The sequence below is a fragment of the Schistocerca cancellata genome, chromosome 9 (assembly GCF_023864275.1).
Source record: "Schistocerca cancellata isolate TAMUIC-IGC-003103 chromosome 9, iqSchCanc2.1, whole genome shotgun sequence".
NCBI lineage: Eukaryota > Metazoa > Arthropoda > Insecta > Orthoptera > Acrididae > Schistocerca > Schistocerca cancellata.
In genome coordinates this window covers 135,829,757-135,838,374 of record NC_064634.1, presented here as the reverse complement: position 1 = coordinate 135,838,374, position 8,618 = coordinate 135,829,757, and the positions used below count along the sequence as shown (strand labels likewise).

At 38.8% G+C, this 8,618-nt stretch overlaps 1 pseudogene; it reads right to left on the bottom strand.

Moving 5' to 3' along the window:
• Window positions 1-8,194: 8,194 nt before the first annotated feature.
• On the bottom strand, window positions 8,195-8,312 carry LOC126102466 (5S ribosomal RNA; annotated as a pseudogene).
• Window positions 8,313-8,618: the final 306 nt, after the last annotated feature.

Below are 8,618 nucleotides of genomic sequence, written 5' to 3'. Positions count from 1 at the left end.
AGTATCAGGTCCCACTTCTGTGAACTCTTTTACTCTCTAATGGCTGACATTGTACTTCTGCTTCATAAACCAAACTGTGCTTCATGAAAACGGTTGTGTTTATTCATGTAACTCATTAGTTTATTTTTCCTGGTTGATTCAATTATTTTTGAGAACATTAACAGTACTAAATTGGTCTTTAGTTTTCTAAACTCTCTCCATAACATTTTTGTAGTAAGTACACAACTCATGTGCTTTATTATGTACTCTGAAAAAATACTTGAACTAAAAGATTAATTTATTTTGTTTGTTAATGGGGTTTGTATGCTGTCTATGCATACCTTCAAAAGGGAGACTGGAATCTTATCTATGTCTGCTGACCTCTTATTTTTTTAAATTTCTGTATTGTCTTCTTGACTTCATACTTGTATGTGGGAAACATACATTGCTGTGTAATTCCTGACTTCTAAGTAAAAGCTTTACTCCAGCAGAACCCTTTTTAATGTACATATGAAAGTTCTTGGCATTTCCATTGCATTAACTTCTCTTGGTAACTTAAGGAAGATCAAGATCCCAATTTGCAGTACTGTCATTTGATAATTATAAGTTCTGCATTCAGTTTCATGTATGTCTGCTTGATGCCTGGTTTCATAATTACCAGCATGTAAGTGGCCATCAAATATTAATGAGCTGTCTTTATTTAACAAGTATCTTTGTAATATTACAGACATACGAAGGTACTTAAATCATAATGCTAATCTCCTAAAATGCTGTCTCCTAGTGTTATTTTTCCTTAGATGACATGTTAAATTAACTTCCATTTTTTCATTCTGTTGGTAGTTGAGATGCAGGGTAAGATTCTTCAAAAGATGATTCCATACTGCAATACAGAGTGGGAGCAAGAATAACACACTTGTAGTAAAATTCAGCTGCTAGTTAATGTGCTAATGCCCTTGGAAAATAAAACAGTTGATGGCTGATTTGAGTCATTGTTAACATGAATATTCCATTAAAGCACATGGTTGTTAACAGATACACTCTAAAACAAAAAGAACAGTACACCAAAAAGAAATTATCTGAACATGATAGAAACCTGCCTTTACAAATGTCTGCTTGTGTCTGTGTATGTGCGGATGGATATGTGTGTGTGTGCGAGTGTATACCCGTCCTTTTTCCCCCTAAGGTAAGTCTTTCCGCTCCTGGGATTCGAATGACCCCTTACCCTCTCCCTTAAAACCCACATCCTTTCGTCTTTCCCTCTCCTTCCCTCTTTCCTGACGATGCAGCCGTTGGTTGCGAAAGCTAGAATTTTGTGTGTATGTTTGTTTGTGTGTCTATCGACCTGCCAGCACTTTTGTTTGGTAAGTCTCATCATCTTTGTTTTTAGATATAAACCAGTATATAAGATGTATATGTACAGACAAATGATTAGAATTTCAAAAAAAAAATTGAGAGATTTATTCAAGAGAAAGAGCTTCAAGTCAATAGTGCATTGATCTACCTGTGGTCTTCTGCAATCAGTTATTTGGGTTGGCATTGATTGACAGGGTTACCAGATGTCCACCTGAGGTATATTGTGCCAAATTCTGTCCAACTGGTGCATTAGATTTTGAAAATCCCAAGACAGTTGGAGGATCCTGCCAATAATGCTCCAAATGTTCTTAGTTGGGGAGAGAGCCAGTGATCTTGTTGGCCAAGGGTTTGGCAAGCACAAAGACAAGCAGCAGAAACTCACTACATGTGTGTGTGTGGGGGGGGGGGGGGGGGGTTGGGTGATGGTGGTGGTGGCAGTGGGAATAGTGGCACCTGATTTCGAATTGTGACCTTCAGAATCCATGCTATCATTTTCAGCTGCAGACCTTATCCTTTTCTAGGCTCAGTGCAGGGTTCCATACCTGAGTCAGTTGTTGGTCACTATCTTTGTTGAATAAAAAATTTTATACTGTGATTTCAATGGCCCCGTTAATCATGCAATCCTAGGAAGAGGAAGGTTGCCTAAGTATCATAGTGTTGTTGTAATCTACAGTATGGTAAGTTTCTACACTATGGCTGGTTATGACTGATTTGGTGGTCTGGCGTAATTCAGTGAGGTGTCTGCATTCACAGCACCTTCCTTCTACCACGTGTACAGTTTCCTCAATACATGCTTTGCCACACTGCCAGGGGATTTGGTGAACCCCTGGTTTCTGATGGGTTAGATCATCCTTTACTAAAATTAGTAGTGTCAATGTCTTAGAGTGTGGGTGAAATACACATTTAACATTGTGTCACTCCAAGACTGCCAACTTTTCTTGGGTTTAGACTGGTCTTACAGCAGGAAGAAAAGCAGGAGCACAAATTACTAACATGCATTCTGCTTGTCAGCAGAGTTTTGAAGTGACATGATGTTAACTGTGTTTTTCAACCACCCCTCTAAGACCTCCACACTACAAGGTTCAACAAAGGATGAGATATGCTTAAGCAAACCAAGGGTCTAACAAAGCAAGTGCAGCAAAGCATAATTAAGGGAAACTGTACATGTGGTAAAAGAGAGGTGTCATGAACATAGATGTCACACTGAATTAAGCCAGACCACCAAATCAGTTGCAGCCAACCACAGTGTAAAAACTGGCTGTACTGTGGATTACAACAACACCAAGATACTTAGGCAACCTTCTCCTTCTGCAATTGCATGATCAGAGGTGCCATTGAAATTAGTGTCCAAAATGGTCTAATTAACAAAAATACTGATGTACAAAGGAGTCAGGCTTGGAACACTTCGCTGTGAATAGAAAAAGAAAAGTGCTCCTACAGTGAAGTACATAGCCGACAGCGATAGCATGGGCTTTGCAGGCCACAGCGTGGAGTCAGCTGCCGCTACCCCCACCAGTGCCATTACCCACTATGGGGGCCACTCACACAGTGACAGGAGTGGAGTGATGGAGGAGATAATAGTAATTCTACAACCAGAGTAAACTGGTTTACAGCAAAATGTCTTTGAGACAACAGAAGAAGCAGAAAGATAGTTTATCGTCAGTTTTACAGCTGCGAATGAAAAGAAAACAATATGGATGAGCTTTAGAAAAAAAGGACACTATTAATGTACATTAGAATGAGGAAGCTCTGACATCGAGAAAATTTCTTGAACAACCTTTCTAGCATTATGGTTAGACAGTCATTGAAGGAGATGACTGTGCTGACCTAGAGAGAGAGGATGGAAAAAAAGCAGGTAGAGCATTAGACTTTGACCTTGGAGATTCAGGGATCAGTTCTAGACAGGGGCATAGATTTTTACTCATTTCTGTCCTCCAGCATGGTGCCAGTTCCACTCTGCCTACAGACATCTTTGCAGATGAAATATTAATCTTGGGTGCTGGCTCCTGTGTCAGCGAATGGGCAGTCCCATCTGATTTCCTTGGGCAGTTTCTGAATTTCCTGTGGACAGAGCAGTCTGGGAGACTTTCCACGCTCAAACATGGACACCAGCATTTTGATCACTATGTGAGGTTGCTGACATTGTGATCTTACCAGCAGATAAAGGTAACACAGCTGTCATCCTCTCTGGACTAATATACTAATCAAGATAAACCAACTATTGGAAGACTCTGCATTTCACATATGAGGTATGATCAAAAAAGTAATGAGAATTTTTTAATTTTGCAGGTTTCATACATCCAATTTCCAGAAATATTTTTTTACCTTGTTGGTACACATGTTCCTGAGGTATATTTGCATTTTCAGCTGTTTATTGTTGACAGGTTACACATGTTTTTGAGTGCTTAGTGAATTTTTAATTTCAAGAAAGCTGGATCAAAGAAATTGCATTGAATTTTGCTTGAAAAATTCAATAAAGTGCAGTGCCACATGTGAAATGTCTACTATGAGTAAGACAAGAGTTTACAAGTGATGAAGAAACTGAAGGCGACAACCACCACATTAGTTACTGACGACAATGTGGAAAATGTAAAGAAAAAGGTTCTGGAAAATCACCAAATCGCCATGAGAGAAGTTGCTGATGATGTCAGCATATCTATTGTCTCATACCAAGTAGTTGATTTGGATTTTTGGACTGAAACAGATAACAGCAATGTGTGTTCTGAAATTGTTGAATTTTGACCATAAAAGATGTCATATAGACATCACTCAGGAATTGCTAAATGAAGTCAAGAATGATCCAAAATTTCTACAGAAGATTGTAACAGGTGACAAAACAAGGGTATACAGATATGACAGAAACCAAGGCCAAATCATCCCAATGGAAACTGCCTAAAGAACCAAGACATTAAAAAATATTCAAGAAGTTCGATCACATTTGAAGGTTCTTGTCATTTTTTTCTTCAATTACAATGGGATCATCATGAGCTCCTGCCTTACGGTCGTGCAGTCAATAAAGAATACTACGTGGAAGTTATGTGCCATTTGGAGGGGGGGGGGGGGGGGGAAGCAACAACAACGAAGCAGCATGGTCTGTAGCAAAACCACTCATGGAAATAGCATTACAATAATGCTCCCACTCACACGTCACAGCTTATTCATGAGTTTCTGGCAAAAAAGTAAAACTGTTACATTGCCTCAGCCAATATGTTCACTTGACAGGACCCCCTGTGACTGAATAGAACCATGAAAGAGCCTCATTTTTGCCACCACTGGTGAGATAGAAACAGAATTACTGAAGGAGCTGAACACCATAATGAAAAGTGAGTTCCGTACATGCTTCCGAGATTGAAGAAGCACTGGCCCAAGTGTATTATATCTGAGGGGGATTAAACTGAAGAGGACAAAGTTGATGTTGATGAATAAATAGAGATCCTGTAAGAAAAATAAAAATTCCTATTATCTTTTGATCACACATAATATCAAATAAAGATCTACATGACCAAGAAACAGCTTAGAACTTAAGAGTTTCTCAAGAACAGCATGATCTCCAACATTGTGGACAAGATACAGTATATACAAGCACCATTTCCTTCCATGCCACACAGATTTCCTACAGTTCGTAAGGATGGAATGCCACTTCGACCAATAGTGAGTAATAGTGGAGAGCAAACATACAGTCTGACAAAACATATGACAGCACATTTGAGCCCATTAGTTGGGAAATATGAGCACTACATTGGCAATTCAGACGACTTCATTCATTGGCCGAAGAACTTGCAATCTGCAGCATTAGATATACTTATGAATTTAGAAGTGATCTCACTTTCTACAACATCTAATTTCTTTTGATTCTAACACCAAGTTTACAAAGGAGATGCAGAAAACAATGAATTACCATTCCTAAATGTATTAGTGCAGAGAAAGAGTATAGCTCCTTGGGGCATGCTTACAGGCCACCAGCTGTCGCCATCCTTCACAGTGAAGTGACATGCTTAGGATGTTGGTTCACAGAGCACAAGTCATATTGGATTCAGAAAGCTTACCTGATGAGCTGTGACACCTCCTTACTGTGGTGTAGTGTGAGGAATGAGAAGGAAGTGAAGAACAAAGAGTAATGGTCATCTTACCATATGCAATGGTGCTTCTTTGAAGATAGGAAGGTTACTGAAGAAACATAAAGTTAAATGTGTCTTCTATGTGCCAACAAAGCTCAGAGGTCTTGTAGGTTCAGGGAAGGACTGTCCTAGTTTGATAAGAGCTGGTTTTTCTAAGATTCCTTGTGACTGTGGGAAGTCATACATTGCTCAAACTTGTCACAATGTGAAAGATAGGTGGAACAGTGATGACATACACATCTGGAACATCCAGGAAAATCTGCAGTGGCTGAGCATTGTATAAGTATGGGACACAATATGGACTATAAATATACCAAAATTATCTCATCACTGCCCTAGTACTGGGACACTGTAATTAAAGAAATGACAGAAATCCGCACCTTGACAGATCTTGCGAACAAAGACACAGGGTTTCAACTTAGAACAGCATGGCATCAAACGCTAGTAATATCAATGTCACAGTGACCATAAAGGGAAATATTGGTCATAGAAAGGGTGATGCTTCAGTGGCAACATAAATATTCAGATGACAATGGTCAAATTCTTCAGGTGGCAGTACAGAAGTGTATTTTGGCAGGCAGCTTCTGAAAGAGGGTGTTGGGATGGCCAATGGCAACATACAATGTGAGCAACAGCATTTGCACCTGTGCTGAAGCTCTTGGTTCATCATCTGACAGCTGGTGCAGCTGCACTTTCCAGTACCAATCAGGAAAACTTTGCTGTTGGCCACTGAATTAGGCACCTTCTGCCTGTGAATTTCCTATGTAGACTGATATAAATAGAAAACTTCAGTCATAGATCAGCAATGTGTTGTCACACCTGAAGATGTTGATCTGTTGCACTGATGAAATGTTGTGGGGATATCGCAAGGTATTATGTCTTGCCCGAAAACTATTTCTACAACTAGTCCATTGGGAAAGACTCAAATAACACAAGTTAACATTTATTGTTATAAAGCAGAGGACATGATTAACTTGCATAAGAAATTAATTAAATACTGGACAAGCAGTGCAGATGATAAATGCAAAATGCAAAACAAGAAGAAAACAATTGTTGTTTTTTGACGCACAGAAGAAAAGCATCTGAACATAATGCTCATTCTTTCCCTAATAATGACACAGTAGTCTTCTTCTGCACTGACAATCAGTTTTGAATCTGAAGTTGCTAAGGTGACTGTTTGCAACAAGCAGAAAATTCTGGTGTGAGTTCTGGCCCAGCACAAATTTTCATGTGGCACCAGTAGGTGACATCTTCATTCCTAATGCAGATAATATTAGAAAGATTCCACAATGGAGTATAAATTGCATAAATTTAGTACAGTTGCAAGATCATCACCAGTGTCTGTTTCTTCAGACATTGTTAAAAATAGTATACTAGTCTCACAGGTGAAATGACGATCGTAATACTAACTCTGAATATGTCTCTCTCCTCGAAACCCTGTGGTGGGAATCCAAGTAAAGTTGTGCATGATGTGGTTGTAGACAGTATGACATATGGAAGTTTGGGATGGTCCTCAGATAAGCAAAGTGGTTAAGGCAACTGCTTACAACAGCTGGGAAATCTGTGTTTGAGTCTCAGTCCAACTGGAATTATCATGTGTTACATATAAGTAACGTCTTCATACATAGTGCAGATAAGGTTGAAAAATTCCACAGTGGTGAATAAAATTTTGTACAGAATTTCTATACACAGTGAGATGTTTCGAGAGATCAGTTGAGATGTTATATGTTTCTTGGTCCAAGGTATATGCTGTGTTGTCATGGGTGAGGTATATGAATTATGTTCTGAGCTCTTTTCTGCTTGGGGGTATACTACTGAGATTTGTGGTATTTATCGTTTTGTGAAGATATTTATGATACTCTGCAGTTCATGGTATTGTGAAGTGATTTGTGATATTCTGCAATGTATATGGTGATGATGATGATGATGATGATGATAATGAAGCTGAAGTTTAGTTAACGAGCTAGGGCCTTATAAGTGCTGTGTTTTCTAATTTGATTTGCTCTTATTTGTGATGGTATGAGGTATATGCTTCTGGAAATGACTAAAGTGAGTTTACGCTATAAGCTGAAGTATAATTTTGGTCATGATTATGCTGATGAATTCCAAGCAATGCTTGCAATGGGTCTGACATATTTATAATATGCAAATTTCAGTTAATAGCTTTATTGTAACGACATAGTTTTGAAAAGAGGAGGTTACTGAAATTATTTATGAGAAATACTAAATATAAAGTTGTTGCTGACTATAAATATTTAACACCTGCTGAGTAAACTATGAACCTATCTGACATATAAAATGCATTTGGATGATAAAGTTTGCACTGTGTATTATACTATGGGGTTACATAAAGTAGAAAGTAAGAATATTTTGTACTTTTTTCTGTATTGTTCTGTACATTAGTGTTATTTTGTATGAGCTGGTGGGTTAAGTCAATTTCTCTTTAAGTACAAGCTTATTAAAGTCTCACTGCACGTGTCTGCACTTCTTTTTTAGTTAAAATTTTAAATTATGGTAAACTGGTGGTTCAGAATTATATTAAGCACTTCGTCTTCAGGCCACAAGTGGCCCATCAGGACCATCCGACCACCGTATCATCCTCAGCTGAGGATGCGGATAGGAGGGACGTGTGGTCAGCACACCGCTCTCCCGGTCGTTACGATGGTTTTCTTTGACCGGAGGCGCTACTATTCGGTCGAGTAGCTCCTCAGTTGGCATCACGAGGCTGAGTGCACCCCGAAAAATGGCAACAGCACATGGCGGCCCGGATGGTCACCCATCCAAATGCCGGCCACACCCGACAACGCTTAACTTCGGTGATCTGACGGGAACCGGTGTATCCACTGCGGCAAGGCCATCACCTCAGAATTATATTACTAACATGAAAACTAATTTGATTATCGTATGGCAACATTACAGCAATCTGTCACTTATTGTTCAGAACTAACTATTATCCGTAATACACAAATGTCTTTTGTTATTTTTTAATGATGCTTCATCCATTCTATTTGTCAGTAAATGTGAAGAAAAATATTGGATACTGGTTAAAATTGAAAGCAAAAGGAAATAACATTTAATACATTTTCTCAAAAAAATATACTTCTTCTATATGTCAAAGAACAACGAGTTTAAAAAATTGTGGTGTGACCCATCATGAGTCAAAATAGG